The sequence below is a fragment of the Pleurodeles waltl genome, chromosome 5 (genome assembly GCF_031143425.1).
Source record: "Pleurodeles waltl isolate 20211129_DDA chromosome 5, aPleWal1.hap1.20221129, whole genome shotgun sequence".
In the NCBI taxonomy this organism is placed as follows: domain Eukaryota; kingdom Metazoa; phylum Chordata; class Amphibia; order Caudata; family Salamandridae; genus Pleurodeles; species Pleurodeles waltl.
Genome location: NC_090444.1, coordinates 1665968244 through 1665983366, shown reverse-complemented (window position 1 = coordinate 1665983366; position 15123 = coordinate 1665968244). Strand labels below are relative to the sequence as shown.

General features: G+C 41.9%; 1 pseudogene; it reads left to right on the top strand.

Moving 5' to 3' along the window:
- The window catches only part of LOC138297142 (b(0,+)-type amino acid transporter 1 pseudogene), a 119053-nt pseudogene that overhangs the window by 92917 nt on the left and 11013 nt on the right, over positions 1–15123 (top strand).

Sequence of the window (15123 nt, the reverse complement as noted above, 5' to 3'; positions counted from 1 at the left end):
CTGACTCCATCTCATATATATTCTCTCCACATTTTCTGCTCTGCATCACATGTAGCTTCTGAAAGTGTCTTAATTGATTTCTTCATTCTATGTCGTATTTCGTTAACATTCTTTCTCGAGCAACAAGTTCTCAAATTCTAAGGGCTTCAAATTGAACAGGTTTCAGAGGCATTTCATTTCATCCAATATTCACCTCAAATTGTCTAAATTGCTCAAAATAAATGTTCCGTTATCGGGGAAATGCTAAAGCACCTTCTTTCTCAGTAATTTTGCACCATTATTCAAGCCATGTACCTGTATGAAAACCTTTAGCAGATGACACAATATAACCTGGTGTTCCTTCTGGTGGCATTTCCATACGAACTCTAACTGGAATAAACCCATCTCCCCTTAACATACTTTTAAATCCCTTAAAAACTTCATTTTTGGTCAAAGTCAATTAATCGCAACAACATTCGATTGAAACAGGAAGTAACTTCAATCCCACAATCCTTTGCGCTCAACAGTTTCACTGGTGACAGGGAGCATAAAAACACAGCCATCTTTGAGTGTGTGTCCATGTAAGGGGGCGAGCAGAAAAGTGAAAGTGCTTGAGATAAACAGCAGGTGAAGGTCTTTCTTGTGGATACTCCATCTAACATCATATTCCTTGTCTAAAGAGTATTTCCAGACACCTGATTGGATCCAGAGATTTTTTGTAGTAATACTCCGGCAGGTAGGTGGGATTCTGTGGATCAGCATTGTCTCCTTACAGCATGAGAGGAGATGGAGCCGCCAGTAAGCTCCACCCCTGACGCCAGTTTCCGCAACTTTCTCCTTCCTGACATTGAGATGCAGATCGTTTAACAACTGGTCAGAAGAGTTTTCCAGCTTCTAACTTGGAACATTTTTATACATTAAAGAGACCACTTCACAGAACAGAGAGTCAGGAAGGTAATGAGGAATTTCTGTTTACTATTCACTAGAAAGAGCATTGTTTGTTCTTCTGTCAAATGCTAATAACTGCAGAGTCCTGCAGATTAAATTGATAAGGTGACCTCGTCGGGCGGGATTGTTATGGGAGAATACTTTGTGAATGTATGCATGGGTGCTAACATTGCAGCCTAGGAGGCTTCACAACATTAACATTGTTGAAAAATATTGTTGGACACAAATACTGTGTCAAAAATATTATAATGTCAAGAATTTCATGGGGCAGAATATCACAGAAAAGAATCATGGGACAGAATATCGCAGGAAAGAATATTTGCTTTGTGAAGTGTTCAATATAATTTGTTTTAGTAGGAATGTGTATAATATCATTTGTTTACTTATTTTATAATGTAATATTGCTTTTTGTGTTCTAAGTTATTATTTGTTTGATGTTAATTATGATTAATTGTTTCTAGTACAGTTGATTTTATTTTTGCTTTGGTAATACAGAAAATATGTTTTTATTTGAATGCATTTATTTGTGAGTTGTTTGGTTTGCAGGGGAATAGGATGGGATTTTTTTAAATATATATTCTATAATTGTTTATGAATAGTTTATTTTATAATTAATAATTTGATTATTTTATTTCATTTATAAAGTATTTATTAGACTTTTTGTAAAAAAAAGGTATTTTAATTTGTTAGTTAGCTTATTGATTGTGCAAATTATTTGATTGATTTAAATATTTTTTAATTTATATATATTTAATGTCCTAATGGGTAAATTATTTTAATATAAATTTGTTTATAATCATAATTTTTATGTATATGTTGAAATATATTACAGACTAGATTTACTAACCTTTCATTCAACATATCCAGGCAACATGCTGTGCTGATTTCTGTAAAAGGGGTGGAGCAGAAATGAACCCTATCTACTAAGATATGGCACACTTCTGCATTCTCATAGCGCTGGTACACTACAGGCAGTTTAGCACCAAATCAGGCACCCTTTAGCCATGTTCCATGGGTGCTTGCATTATGAGCAGGATCATTTATGTGATGAAAGAACAAGAAGCACAAGAACAATCCATAAAAGCTTGCTCCTCATTCTGTGTGTGATGCAGAATGAAGATATTCCTCCTTGTTACGCCTCTCTCAGGTAGGCATAACACTTTGGTGTAAACCCATGGTTCTCGCCTTTAGTAAATTTGGGTTTGCATCAAAATACATAGGTGGATGGATGGGCATGCCCATGTTCCCCCAATGTAGTGCCTACCTGACGCAATGTAATTGTAGTTACAAAGCCACTGAAGGTGACTCAAATCGCCCCTTGTGCGGCATTGTAAATCTCGAATAGCATTCTGCATCATGGCTGTACCGAAAAAGTGGAGCAACCACATCTCAAAATCTTAGTTCATCTGGGTCTTGATGTTTTTTTTTGTCTCTGTATATTATATTTTAATTTAGGGGTGATAATAATAAATATGCCCTTCCAAAGTTCAACACTTTTCCTACTGTTCATTAAATTGCAGTGACAATAGTAACTCTGAACTCCACAAAATCCAAAACTTTCCCTAATATTGCTCAGGTTGGATTGGGAATAGTAACTCTGACCCCTTCAAAGTCCAGCACTTTTGCCTGAAGTATTGAAATGTGGCAGGGGCATTACATAACCTCAAGGGCATTACACAGTACTAAAAAGGCCCATAAGGAGTCTTGAATGCGGTTTTGAACTGGTCTCACTGTCTGACCGTGACCAAGTGGTATGCCACTCTAAGATCCAGTATGGTGTGTATAGAAGTCTCTTTGACTTGAGTTAGGTAAGAGGACTGGGGTGAGTAGAAAGGGATCATTATTCTTAAATGTTACCTTGTTTAGGGTTTGATAATTGATTGGTACAGGTCCGTAGCTCTCCATTATCTTTCATCTAAACAAAAATTAAGATGCAGCACGTGAATGAAAAGGTTTAATAAACCTTTTGGATGAATACCTGTCAAGGTATGCTTGCAAGTGTTTGTTCTCAAGGTCAGCCAAAGAGTAGATTCCATAGTTTGGAATGTTGGCTCCAGGTACTACATCTATTTAACAGTCATATAGATGATGCAGCTGTAGAACCTCTGCCATATCTTCTTTAACACATCTGAGAATGGGAGTAAATGTCTGGTAATTCTTCATTTTCAGCAGCTGGTGCTATCTCATGATTATGGGTCAAGGAATAAAAAGGATAACCAAAATGACTAACTGTATGAAAGAAATAAGCACAATTGAGATGCAAATGTTATAGAATTTCCTAACTAGTAGATGGGTTGTGAAGAGACAGTGAAAGCATGCCTAGAAATAACCCATACTAATGTGCATCAATTACATTCAACTGAATCTCTTCTATGTGTCTTTGTTGTTCACAGTCATACCATAGAGACAGTAGCTTGGTATGTGCAGTAGTAAAACCAGAAGCTTGTTGTTAACCATCAACCACCATAGCTGGTTCAGGAGTCTTTTTGGAAATTACAGAAATATATGTTTTACCATTTGAGCGTCATTGAGTTTCCAGTAGCCACAGAATCTATTATCATAATATTAGGAAATTGATCTTTTTTTTCCTCGTAATAAAACATTGAGAGAGAAAAGTGCAAAACTATACTGCAGGGAGATCTTGGGCTCGAACAAGGGATTTGCCAAAATGTGCTCAATGAGGTCCTTTCCTCCTCCCTGTAGCCTTTTAGTTTTCTAGCTTCATTCCCTCAACTTTGTCAATTGATGACTTTTTAATCTCCTTTGTCATATTTAATTTTTTTTATTTTACATGACACTCCTTCACAAAGTGTCCTTTTTCCCCCACAGTATATATATGTATACATATATGTATATATATATATATACATATATATATATATATACACAGTCCTTTATTGACTGTTTGATACCCTCTCCTCCTTGAAAAGCGAGGGTTTCAAGTACCCACTTCTATAGTTTCTACAGCATTATCTGCATCAGAGTTATTTACTCTAACTTGACACTCGTGATCAAAACGTTGTGGGCCTTTCTCATATTTGTTCCTTGTCTCCTCTGTGCTCAACTAGATGGTGATCTAGAAATAAATTCAGGATAACCATGCATGTTGAAGGCTTTGTTTTGAGATTAGTATGCACAAGCAAATCCTTTATATCATCTTTTAATGGATGATTAAGCAAATGACCACTCTCTTCTCTTCTGGCCAATCATTTTCCACCATATGATAATTAAAATGGGTTAGATAACTCAAAAGATGCTTATCACCCTGTATCAACTAATTATCAGCTGATAAGGTAGTAGCATGTCTTTCAGAAACTTTGGCAAATTCCAGTTTGGAATCATTCCATTTTTATAAAATTGTGTCATCCTGTTTTACCACAGGAACTGCCCATAAAGCAGCATTTCCTTCCAGATAAGAAGTTAGGAATTCAACTGGTGACTGAATGTCAAGAAAAACATTAACAGGGCTACTAAAATGTGACTGGATTTGGTTTAAAGAATCTGTCCTTTATTTGGGTCCCACGTAATTCTCTCCAGAGTAACAAGGGTACTACTGAGGGAATTGTTACTAAAATGTTTTTTGAGGGCCCAGACTGCTGTGTATTAGATTAACCTGCAAAGTGGGGGCGGGGACTAGTCTTGTGTGATTGAAAATCTCCCAACAAATCTAGATCCCAGATTTACCAAAGTGTCACACAACACAGTGAAGCAACCAAAACTGCTTCATTGTGTGACAGAGGAGAGCAGGAAAGCCCCATATCTGCAGCTATTCTGCTCTTTCCTAAGTGCTGACGCAGAATTAGTCTGCCGAGTGCCACGCACACACCTTTGCACCATAGTCTAGAGGTGTCTGCGTGAGTCTGGCATACGTTTTGTATAGGAAGAGTATCTTTCCAGTACAAAATACTGTGCTTACAGTAACTTTAAAACTTTGTCTACTTCAAATGTATGCTGTGCAATGCAGCACATATGCAAAGTGGGAAATGGTAGGAGAAGTAAAAGTATTTAACCTCTAAAATCCTGCTTCACAGTGGTGTTAATTTTTGTTGCAAAACCCTGTCTTCTATTGTTAGGAGATAGGGTTTTGTACCAGAATCCATAGGTGGTTGCCTAGGAACCCCCATGTACTACCCATCAAACGCCCTTTTGGCGCATAGTAATGCAACACAGTGCTTTGCAGCGTTTTGCTTTACTTTCAGGCAACTTTTCTTGCACTGGAAAGTAAATTCAACAAAATAATTTCTGCATGTGATGGAAAACCCAGCACAAAAGGTTTGTAAATGGGGTCAAAAAGGTTTGTAGAACTGGTTCCTAAGCTGCAACTAATTTACCCTTCTAGATAATGCTGCAGTCTCAGACCATGAAGCAGCTACATCTCGCTAAACTGCCACTGGGGCCTTTTTGTATCCCCTAAAGAGGACATAAGTGCCATGTGTTACACTGGAGGACAAACATTTTTGGGTTCACATTCTGTCAAGGTATGCCTGTGCCCTCAAGAAATGACACAATAGCAGTTTTCGACCTGTGGCATGGCACTGTGATGCCCATAATTAGGGTTGCCACCTTTCTAAAAGGAAAATAACAGTCACTTGCTTACATCTTAAGACTATGCAAAGGCCCTCAAATGAAAGTTACAAAGAACTTTGTATAAAATCTTCAGTATTCGTTTTCAGCGTGGCCTTTCTAGCTTTGTTCATTATAATTAGGAACCCCACAAATGTCACCCCCCCAAATTTACTTCAAATTTTTTTCCACAATTTGATGAATCAGAGTTGGTTTCAAACATCAATTTCCTGAGACAATGTGTACCTGAGTTAAGGTACTTCCCAATACATGAAAAACATCAAAAGTACAGTTGTAAGAAATTGGCTTATTGGTTGAGGGGGGCAGAAGCCCCACTCGGGCAACAGCCTCAGTCCTTGTCAGGGTGAACCACAAAAGTTACTAAATTAACTTCTGCTTAACCCTTCGCTAGCTAGGCACCAAAGCAGTCAGGCTTAACTTAGAGGCACAGTGTAAATAAGTTATGCAGCATGCTAACAGTAATAAAGCAAAAACACAACACAAATAAAATAATACCAGAAAGACATACATCCATTCAGTAGAACCAGAGATGTACCATTTTTAAGGTTTAAGTGAAAATAATGACAAGAAGCAGAAAGCACCACTCGTGGTTATCTGGTTCCACCAGACTGGGGGAAAGTTCCGGTTGACTGCGATGGAGTGTAGGTCGGGTACAAAGACCAGGTTAATGCCACTGAAGAGTAAACTTCTCAAGTCTGGTGAGAAGAGTTCCATTAGTGTTGGAGGACGCTACAAGGAGGAGGCTTTTGGTGTTGTGAAGAGCCCAAACCTCAGGACTTTCACCTTTTTCTTGTGAAGGAGCTCTCACCGATGTCAGACAAGGGTTGAGAACCTGGAGGACATCTCCTGGGGATCGGGACTCATTCCATCCGAAGCCAACAGTAGTGCTCAGGAAGGTCCAGGCAGATCTAGCTGCAGCGGGCAAACTGCAGTACAGGCCTCTGGAAGCTTGTTGTGTCCCGGTAGATCACACAGGAGGTCAGCCAAGTTAACCTTGGAGTTACTCTGGGTAGCCTGGTATGAAGGCAAGCAGGTCCAGCCCTTCAAGCAGCAGCAAAGCAGTTCTTCTGGTAGCAGGGCATCTCTTCTCAATCTCACAGGTTCAGGAGTGTACTGAAGAGTTGTTCTGAGTGTCCAAAATGTGTACCTGGTGCCAGTCTTTGCTTGTGGGAGGATACCCTATTCTACCCTCACATCTGATTCTGGAAAGTTCTTCCCTTCGCCTGTCAAGGCCCAATCCTGTCTGGGGAGACAGTAGTATGGCTATCACGGTCATATGAGAGTGCTTGAGGCAAGCTCTTTCAAGTGCGGCAGGAAACAGCACTTCCCCAACCATCCTGGCAGTGTGGCCCACCCTGCCCACATCTAGTCGCCTTTGTGTCACTGTCTGGGAGTAACACACAAACCCCAACAGGAGAGCCATTCACAGTCATGTAGCCCAGGACACTGGCGAAAGGTAGAAATGGTTAGGACAAGAAAATATCAACATTCTATAAAAGTGGCATTTTCAGAATTATGACTTACAATCCACATTTACCATAAAAAGAGATTTTAAATTCTAATTCATTTGAGTCTAAACAGCTTATCTCTATCTGTTCTAAACCCAAAGCTAGCATTTATAAAATCTAATAGGGTACTCAGTGTTAATCAATAGGAGAGATAGACCTTACAACAGTGAAAACAACTTTTAGAGTTTTTCTCTGCCAGGACATGTAAAAACTAAAACTGCATGTCCTCGTTTTTAAATACCATGTACCGTGCTCTCTGAGCCTTTAAAGCCTAATTTAGGGGTGACTTTTATGAATTAAAATAAAGGTTTATGCTTGGAAAAAGGTTTATTTGGCAAGGTTGAAATGGAAGTTTAAAACTGCATTTCAACTGCAGTGGCAGGTCAGAGACAAGCTACTTTAGTTGGTGGCGCAATGAGTGTTGCTACTTTGTAGCATTTAATTTACAGGCCCTGGTTACATGTAATACCATCTACTAGGGACCTATGTATATTAAATGTACAAATCAGCCAATTGTTTTAGGGAGAGAGCATATGCATTTTACCACTGGTTAGCAGGGGACAGTCCCAAAACAAATCCCATTGTCTTATAACTTCCTTTAAATCATGTAAACTTTGTGTGAAACACATACAAAGAAATGTGTCCAAACAGCTTGGGAACAATGATCAGCCACTGCCTACTATAATTGAGCATAAATGGCAGCGTCCCGTGTGGACCCAATCTTCTTTTGAGATTGGCTTCAGATTTCTCAGGATTGGTGACTAACGTATCCCGGGTGAATAGCGGTTGAAACGTCAACTGTTTACGGGCTTACCCAGATCATACAATGTTGGATACTTCAACTCAAATATTCTTAGCATTGTGTTCGTAACATTTATCATCCTTGGATTTGGCCTTTGTTTTGTATATATTGTAAATACATTTTTGTATTTGTTTTTCATTTATTTGTTATGGCTCACTGATTTTCACTTCTCACTGCGCCGTCACTTGAATAATATTGAAATATTCATGATTTCGGTTGTGCATTTCTTTTGGATATACAAATTATTGATGTAACTATGTTTAGTGTTTGAAACCCATGACCAAGAGACATTTGTCTGCAAAACTAAGAATGTGGTAGGACATTTTGTTTATTCTAAGAAGCAGGAAGTGCAACTCGCGGTTATCTGGTCGCACCAGACCGGGTGGAAGTCACAAGTTTAGGCCAGGTTAGTCCAGCTGAAAAGTTACCTTCTCAAGTCCGGTGTGAAGAGCTCCGTTCGCGTTGGAGAAGGCCACAAGGATATGACTTTAATAGCAAAGAGCAGGTCTGGTATCGCAAGGAGTCACACCTAAGAATGTTTACCTTTTTCTTGTGGAAGAGCTCTCAGTGCTGCCAGCCAAGGGCCCAGGACCTCGGGCACCTCTTAGGGATCAGGACTCACAGCAGAGAGGTCCAGGTCTAACAACACTCAATTAAGTAAAAGGGCTGAATCAATACCTATGCTCTGGATCAGGGGAATAGTTTAAAAGTTTTATTATAAAAATTCAGACATGCAGTATAGAATAATTCCTATGAAGTTCCAAGTGGAAAATTATTACAGAGGTTAAAACAGCCCAAACTATCAAACCATTCACTAACCTTGCTAAATCCCTTTCCTATCTCACTAAATCCCCTTCCTATCTCACTAACCCAATATCCTACTGTTTTCCTCAAGCCATCCTCCCCTAAAGCTTGGGTTTCACAAAAAATATTAGTTATGTTTGACACATCTGCATTAATAACCCTACTGTACCAGGGTATGAACCTTCAAAACTCTAAGCTCTAGGCAATTTTGCATGATCATCCCCTGCATTGAAATTAGTTCAGAATTAATCTGAGTTAGGCACCAGCGGTATTAGAAGCAAGCCTGTCCACAAGCGTAGGCAACAGTGTAATTTTCACATAATTCACAGCCATACCTAAAGATGGAATCATAGTTCCTAATATATCTGATACTATCTGTCTGTTGGACCTGGCCCTTTTTACAGGGTCATCCCCAAACTTTTTGCCTCCTTTCTCCTATTTTACCTGGCCTGTTTTTGTTGGCTTTTGAACTCTGAGCACTTTACCACTGCTAACCAGGGCTAAAGGGCATATGCTCTCTGTGTAAATTGTACTGTTAATTGGTTTATCCATGATTGGCATATTTGATTTACTAGTAAGTCCCTAGTAAAGTGCACTAGAGGTGCCCAGGGCCTGTAAACCAAATGCTACTAGTGGGCCTGCAGCACTGGTTGTGCCACCCACACGAGTAGCCCTGTAATCATGTCTCAGTCCTGCCACTGCAGTGTCTGCGTATGCAGGTTTAAACTGTAAATTTGACTTAGCAAGTGTACCCACTTGCCAGGCCTAACCCTTCCCTTTTCTTACATGTAAGACACCCCTAAGGTAGGCCCTAGGTAGCCCCATGGGCAGGGTGCAGTGTATGGTTAAGGTAGGACATATACTAATGTATTTTATAGGCCCTGACAGTGAAATACTGCCAAATTCGGTTTTCATTGTTGCAAGGCCTATCCCTCTCTTAGGTTTACCTGGGGGCTGCCTTTAAACATGATTAAAGCGTAGATTCCCTCTGGGAGCAGATAGACATGTGCAGTTTGAGACCTCTAAACTCACAATTTAAAAATACATCTTTTAGTAAAGTTGATTTTGAGATTGTGTGTTAGAAAATGCCACTTTTAGAAAGTGGGCATTTTCTTGCTTAAACCATTTTTGTGACTCTGCCAACTTGTGGATTCCCTGTCTGGGTTAGTTTGACAGGTGGGCTGTTTGCACCTCTCTCCAGACAGTGACACAAAGAGGGCTGGGGTGTAGCCTGCATATTCTGATGAGCCATCTGTGCTAGGAGGGAGGGTAGGAGTGGTCACTGGCACCTGAAAGGGCTGTGCCTGCCCTCACACAATGCAGTCTCCAACCCCATGGTGTGTGTCTGAGGCCTTGCCTGGGCAAGGCAGGATTTCACAAACAAGTGAGACTTTCCTTTGAAGTAAGCCTACTTCAAAGGCCAAAATGGGTATAAGAAGAGCACCCAAAACCACAGACTTTAGACACTTCTTGGGGTAGACACTCTACCTCACAGACACTTCTGGACAAGAAACCTGCTGATGAAGAATCCCTGAACCAGACCTACCAAGAGGAACTGCCTGACTCTCGAAAGGACTCACTGGGCCTGCTTTTCTGAGAAGGACTGCTGCCTTGCTGTTGCCCTGCTGCCTTGCTGCCCTCTGGCTGTGCAGAGAAGTGCTCTCCAAGGGCTTGGATAGAGCTTGCCTCCTGTTCCCTGAAGTGTCAGGACCAAAAAGACTTCACTCATGCAACTGGACTCCTTGTGCGGTGAAAATTCGATGCACAAGCTGCTAACAACAACGCAGAGCTTGCCGTGTGGTGAGAAATTCATAGCACGCCGAACTAGAACAACGCGCCTGACTTCGCAAGGAGAAGATCGATGCAGCGCCTGCGTAGCAACTGGAACTTCGACGCACGGTCCACTAGATCGACGCACAGCAGACCCGGTACGACGCAGCCCAACTTCCAGAGAGGAATCGACGCAATGCCTGCCATGCAGGAGAAATTTCCATGCAACACCCATTGGATCCACACAGCGCTTGTGACTTCGCTCTGCAATCCCAGGATTCAACGCACCGTCACCGGGGTGCCAGAAAACCCCGCAACCCGAAGACGAACCAAGTCCGCGCCGGAAATCGATGCAAAGCCTTGCCCTGCATGGAAAATAACTATCAGGAATCCCCAAGGTGCCTCCTGCGTTATCTGTCAGCATTCCCGGGGATTAGGGTTAAATCATATGTCTGTTCTTGGTTAAACCTTCATGTTTCTAAGTAAACATAATGTGCTGTGTTACGCAATTGGTTTTTATCAATTCTTATTTTACCAATACTTGTTTGCTAATGTGAAGAGGTAAAGACATGTGTTTCTAATTGGGTGTGGTGTAGACATGTGCTTCTAATTGGGTGTGGTGACTCATCCACATTTGGAACTCAACTGCTTTCCTGATTGGCTATAAATAGCAAAGTGAAGCATGCCTCCCTGCTTGACTTTGTTTTGCCTCCTGATCTCAGCATCTGATTCGGCAGTCCAGCCCCTGCTGTCATCCTCGTATTCAGGACTTTTGAGGCAATTCTTTTCTTCATTCCTGTACCAGCTGACACCAGGCATTCTTCCAGCACTCCGGAAAAGACTGCAGCTAAGTGACTAGTATTCTCCAGGGAGTTTGTTCTTTGAGCGCCGCGCTTTCCTAGAACATCTGGTGTATTTCAGACCTCATATTTTGGCAGAGTGCTTATCTTGAAGAGACAAATGAATTTCTGAACATTCTCCATTATTACTGTAGTTACTTGCCTAAATGTGCTTCAGGAAATCTGCTTGAGCTCAAGTACTACTGCAATTTTAAAAGAGCATTTACGTGACTTTTCTTTCTCTAATAGCATAACTCTTGGATTTAAATTGTGTCATTCATGCCTGTGTTTCAGGTTTGAGGAATTTGCTTTTGAAGGGTTTTTCACACACACAGTGAAACCAAACCAAACTGTGCCACCCTAACTGTTTAAACCCAGGTTGGACATTTGTATTTCTTGGATTGTTTTTCTTCTTTTTAGTTTACCATATGCATGCAGGAAAGTTATTTGTGATATATTAATGCCCTTGTTTGTCTTTCTTGTGCATGATACGTGCAACCACAGTTCTAATTGTAGTGTGCAACAGTGAATCTCTGTGAAGCCAGCCCTAGTGTTGCAGTTCTTATTGTTATGGTACTCAGTTTGGGTTTTTGGTAATGCAGTGTTAGTAATTGTGCCAACAGTTATTATTATCCAAGAAAAGTGCTGGAGCATCCCGGTGTTCTTCTACCACTCCCGTGCCCATATCAGAAAGAGAGATTCAGTTTCAAGGAAGTTGAGTGCACTAACTCTTCTATCACTCTGTCAACAATGACCTGCCCCCCACCCCCGAAGGTACAGGGTGCCTGGCTGGACCGGCAAGACATGGCATTGTTTTGTCTCTTTCTCTTCTACTCCCCCTTTCCTTTTGGGATACTGGCTGGGGTTTCTGTGTCCACCAGGAAGTGACAAGAGGTGTTCCAGGAGGTCGGGGCATACCATCGCCCCTGCAGACATCTGCTTTTTGGGTGAGTGGCCCTGTCTCGACATAAAGCCAAGCCACAACATACAGCTTGGGCAATGGATTCCTCAATGGGTACTTTCAAAGGTTTAGCACAGGCTTTACCAGCTGCTCAGGATGCTCCATCTTTATTAGATTTAACTGGGGCCCTAGCAGGATTACAGAAGGAAGTTCTTTCCTTAAAGCAAGAGAACCTGGAGTTGGACTACAGCGGTATAAACCACAAGACACCTCCTGGGATGGAGTCAAACTAAAACAAAGATCTCCTGTACTACAATCCCCTCGGTTTGACCCGTCTAATCATATTCCTAGACCCCATTCAGGCCCAACGACCTCCACCACACAACCCATGCAGGTAATGGTCACAACACCAAACCCTGTGCCCTTAGCTCCTCCAGAAAGGATTTTTGGGGATAGTGGCAAGTTCAACATTTTTCTTAACCAATGTGTCGGGCAGCTGCATTCCCCAGCGATGCTGCAAAGGTAGCTTTTATTATCTCTTATTTGGGACGCAATGCAGCTAATTGGTCTATTCCGCTGGTGGAGCGCAATTACCCTATACTGTATGATTTGAACCGGTTCAAGGAAGCCTTGCGGAAACTGTTCTCCAAACACCTCTTCGTGCAAGCAAGTGACAATGAGTTGCTGAGTTTGCGCCAGGGAAACAAGGATCTACTGTCCTATATCACCTCTTTCAATCGGTTGGTGGCAGAGAATGAGTGGCCCAAAGAGAAGAGGACCTCCCTCTTCTATTTTGGCCTTCGGGACGATCTCAAAGATGTTCTAACCCAAATTGTGGAACCTCCTACGGAATGTTCCGAGTTCATTGACCTGATGGTATGATTGAATCACCGCTTGAGTGAACGTAAAGGAGAAAAGGTCCGGGGTGACACACGCTTAGTGGTGCTCAAGACTGAGAAAAAGGAGTCTACCCGTCCCACTCATGATACACCTGAGCCCATGCACATTGGCAGTGTGCTGTGCCCACTATCGAAGGAAGAGAAAGAACGTAGGGAAAAATTTAAAACTGTGTTTATACTGCGGTAAGGCAGGGCATTTTGCTCGGGAATGTCCTAACACGCCTACTGCTCCAAAGAAAGCCATCAGAGCGGTGACAGGGCCTGAATTCTCTCTTCCTGACCAGGCAGAAAACTAACTGGCTCGATAACTTCTGAGACCATTTTATTGAGCGCTTCTTTCAATATGGTCTCACATCTTCTGGCTAATACCACCAGTCCAGTACCTTGATATCTAACTCTTATTGTGACGTTAGTGTTGTCCCCTCAGGTTCGTAAGGTCTTTCCCATATTGCTTAACTCTAGGGCTACCGGAAACTTTTTAGACTTGGGTTTGGCTAAAACCCTAAATATTACAACTGACAGAAAAGATGTCCATGAACCAGTCCGATCCGTGGATGGCTCAGAATTGTCCTCCGGGCTTATCATTTATCAAACGACACCCTTGTCCATGCTTTGTGCAAACAACCATACAGAACAAATTCTGTTTGACCTCATTGATACCCCAGTATTTGGAGCCATTTTGGGGATACCCTGACTTCAGTTACACAATCCCAAAATTGACTGCGCAGCAAGGACAGTGACATTAGACTCTAAACATTGCTGGCACTCCTGTTACCAAGACAAACCATTACTAGTGACACCCTTGCATTGTGGGCCCACACATAGTACGGCTATCAAGCCAGGCGGCACACTGGCCATTCCTGCACCGTATAAAGACTTCCATGATGTCTTTAGTGAACAGAAGGCCACCCAGCTGCTGCCACATAGGTCATACGATTGTCGTATAGACTTGTTTCCAGGGCCAACGCTACCATGTAGTAGGGTGTATGCTATTTCTGAGCCTGAGAATCAATACCTGCAAGACTACCTGGATGATCTATTGGCTAAGGGTTTAATTCGTCATTCAACGTCACCAGTATCGTCGTCTTTGTTCTTTGTGCCCAAGAAGAATCGCGAGCTGCGCAGATGTATAGATTATCGCGCAGTGAACAAAGTGACCATAAAAAATCGGTATCCACTTCTGTTGATCCCGGTACTTTTACATCAGGTACATCAGTCGGCCATTTATACTAAACTCGACCTCTAGGTCACCTACCACTTGACCCGAGTGATGAAGGGGGATGAGTGGAAGTCGGCATTTCGAACTAAATTCGGACTCTTCGAGTACACAGTGATGCCCTTCGGGTTGCCCTCCTGCAGCGTTTCAATTTTTCATCAATGAAGTGATGCAGGAGTTTCTGGATATCTGTGTAGTGGTATACATAGATGACATTTTGATCTATTAATCTTCCACTGAGGAACATATAGGGCATGTAAGAGCAGTTTTACAATGGCTTTGGGAGCATCATCTCTTCGCCAAGCTGTAAAAATATGTTTTTCACGCTACAACTGTAGAATTCCTGGGATATCTGATGACTCCAGATGGAATTTCCATGGATAGGTCCAAGGTACAGGCCATTCTGGATTGGGTAGCCCCAAGATCCATCAAGGAAGTGCAACAGTTTTTGGGCTTCGCAAATTTTTATCGGACATTTATACCCCTCTTTTCTACAGTGGTATCTCCCATAACTCGTCTCCTACAAAAGGGAGTTAAGTTCCTCTGGGATGCAGAAGCTGAGAAAGCCTTTCAACATCTTAAAAACACATTCACTGAAGCACCCATTCTCCATTATCCCGACCCGGCTCAGCCATTTTTCGTGGAAGCAGACGCTTCCCAAATGACAGTGGGTGGTGTCTTGTCCCAACGAGATCCTGAGTCTGGGCATTTCCATCCAGTAGCTTACTTCTCAAAGAAATTGCTACCCGCAGAGCAAAATCACACAGTGGCGCAGCGGGAACTTCTGGCCATCAAGCTTGCCTTCCAGGAATGGCGTCACCACATACTAGGAGCTAGACACACCGTAACTATTTACACAGATCACCGTAATTG